Source organism: Gavialis gangeticus, unplaced genomic scaffold, assembly GCF_001723915.1.
Source record: "Gavialis gangeticus isolate Ggan-Ray unplaced genomic scaffold, GavGan_comp1, whole genome shotgun sequence".
Lineage (NCBI taxonomy): Eukaryota > Metazoa > Chordata > Crocodylia > Gavialidae > Gavialis > Gavialis gangeticus.
In genome coordinates this window covers 218,895,313-218,898,168 of record NW_017729032.1, presented here as the reverse complement: position 1 = coordinate 218,898,168, position 2,856 = coordinate 218,895,313, and the positions used below count along the sequence as shown (strand labels likewise).

At 44.2% G+C, this 2,856-nt stretch overlaps 1 protein-coding gene across 6 annotated transcripts in view; it reads right to left on the bottom strand.

Moving 5' to 3' along the window:
• The window catches only part of TIAM1 (T-cell lymphoma invasion and metastasis 1), a 333,643-nt gene that overhangs the window by 284,817 nt on the left and 45,970 nt on the right, over positions 1 to 2,856 (bottom strand). Inside the window, exon 1 of one of the 6 annotated variants that reach the window (XM_019524602.1) lies at positions 1,545 to 1,631. The exons of the other annotated variants lie outside the window; for them this stretch is intronic. The gene's annotated coding sequence lies outside the window, so the exon portion shown is untranslated. Of the gene's footprint in view, positions 1 to 1,544; positions 1,632 to 2,856 lie in introns of those variants that run through there. 6 annotated transcript variants of the gene reach the window in all.

Here is a 2,856-nt window from a genome sequence, read left to right as displayed (position 1 = left end):
GAATTGGGGGGGGGGGGAACTTTTGAACTCAAACTGTTTATTCAAAATAAAAATCAAACCCTAAAAACAACCAAACTGTTGGTTCTGGGGGGACAGAAGTTTTTTACAACATTCAGCTAAGATTGAAAACTTAGTTTTCAACACCAGTTCTTCAAATTAGTAGGCTAGAAATAGATGTTGATGGAGGAAACAGATTGAGTGTGCCATGATATTGCAGCACAGCTGATCTGCCGCACTGACAAGACACATCACCCCTTTTGTCCCATGCTCGATGGAGAAGGACAAGGGGCAATGTGATCTTCCCACTTTGCCCACTCAGCCAGACCTGTGCCCCAGAGTCTATCACCACTTTTTGTTGTGCCACTGAATTTCTTTTCATGTGGCACAACAAAGGGTATCAACGTCTCTATTTGCTCAGCATTTGTGCTGCCACAGAATTTTTATGGCGGCACAAATAAGACATCAGCCAGCATCTGTTTCCACCCACAGAGTTACAAGAGTCACAATAAGACAGACACCACAAGCCAAGAGGAGAAATAGCACCCCTTCAATTATAAGCTCTACTGACAGACATATCAATGGCAGTTCTTCCTCAAAGCCAGATACTGAAATCCTCTCCCCCTTTATGTTCAGTCTTCACTCTGACAAAACCCCCAAGGAAGTCCATGGCAGTTTTTTTCCCCAGAGTTGCTTCTTCTCTGTCCAACTTTCTTCCACCTTCTCACCAATTACTTTCTCTGGTCACTGTTTTGAATCTGAACCAAGCTGATGTGGCCAAGAGTCTTTGCCACCTGAATTATTGACACACAAGAGCTCATCCACCCATGCAACATGGCTCTCCTGTGAGCATAAGTGAAGAGATAATGATCCAAGTCATACAAAATAGTAATACCTGTAATGCAAACATAATTTAAGTAGATAAACTACAAATCAGCTAGGAAAGATGTGTTCAAAGTGTGGCCTGAGGGCTGGATCTGGTCCACAAAGCCAAGTCTTTCATCCCATGGCACTCCTCACAGGTCAGGAAGCTTGGTAACAGGGGAGTGGCGACAGCAATAGTAGCCAGACCAGGTACACACACGAGCCACCAAAAATTAACCAAAAAAGTGAATAATCCAATCTGCACATTGTCTACTAAGCACATTCAGTGGACAGCTAAGGGCAAAATTTTCTTTATCACATGTCAATCACTTGGATCCTCAACTGGAAACAAAATTATTTAAAAGCACACAAAAAAAAAAAAAATCATGTCTGCATCACATGTATTTAAACTCACCTTTCCACTCCAACCAGAATGCAGGAAAGCGTACAGGGAAACAGATGGCCCTAGACTGAACACAAGGCACAATTCACTTGAGGAGCTGAGGCAAGGGCTGGGAGGCAAGACGAGATGCAAATCAACCCCAGGACTGAATTTAGCCTTGTATTTATAGCAGGGCCGTGTTGTAGATATTTGCTTTCCCCTTCAGCGGCAAAATATAAACTGAAGTAAATAGTCCATTTGTTGACAGTGGCTACAGTTTTAAAAGGACAAAAATACCCACCACAATGTGACTGTACGTCTGAATCTCTTGCAAAGCTTCTCCATTACTTCCAACCATTGTTTTGCTAGGATGCTGAGTGACCATCACGATGTGCAGATTGAGATTATATCATTGCGGAGGAGGTTATACAAAGAAAAGAAAAAAAAATAAATAGATAAGTGTTCCAAGATGTTAGCATACTCTGCTAGCCAGTCAAAATACAGAAAGGACAGCAGCCATGTTGAACCTAAGCAAAGAAGAAAAGGCTAAAGTACATGACCTTTCCATTCTACCATAGCTAAAAATACTGATGTACAAGCTACAGGCAAGTTTTAGGACTAGATCCAGCGAGGGACTGAGCTACTTCAAGCTCTGCATTAACTAATAGAAATGAGGCAGCTCAGGCCCAAAAAATTCAATCTTGCAACGTACTGAATACTTCCTAAGAAAAGAAGAGCTCTCCAACTCCTGTTGTAGTGAGTGGAAATAGAAGAAGGCCTCAGCACATCCTAGTGGGTGCTCAAAACTTGCAAGATCAGGTCTTTTCCAAGCATGATAAAAGGTGCGATGCCACCAGAGCTTCAAGCATGCGCTAAGCTAAAAAAGTAAACTTTGAAACAGAAAGCAAGTATCTAAAACAAAAAGTTGCTAAACCTGATCTCTTGCTCTCACTGACTCAGGCTCTCCCACACACCTCCTTCCTTAGGCAAATCTCTTTACAAATATAGCCCACTAATAAGCCTGTGTTGCTGGTGCCCCTCTGCACTTGACAGACAGGGAATGCAAAATCTGGGACAACTCCAGCTAGAGAACTGTGGCTCTTTAGCTCAAGCTGTAGCAAATCATTCCAATAACTTGTTGGGTCACCGGGCCTACCCCAAAGAGTTGACAAGAGGGTAAGCATTACCACAAAAAGCAAACCTAGATTCAATGTATTCATTGAACAACAGGGAGCAACAGGCTACAGTCAGACCTATACAGGTTACAAGGATGGGCAGAGGAGAACAGGATGGGGTTTAACACAGACAAGTGTAAGGTGATGCACCTGGGGAGGAACAATCGGCACCATACATACAGGCTGGGGAACTCCCCTCTTGTCAGCACGGAGGTGGAAAAGGATCTGGGAGTCATTATTGACTCCAAGATGAACATGAGTCGGCAGTGTGGGGAGGCGGCTAGGAAGGCCAACTGCACCTTGTCGTGCATCCACAGATGCATCTCGAGCAGGTCCAAGGAGGTGATCCTCCCCCTCTATGCGGCACTGGTCAGGCCGCAGCTGGAGTACTGCATCCAGCTCTGGGCGCCACACTTTAAGAGGGATGTGGACAGCATG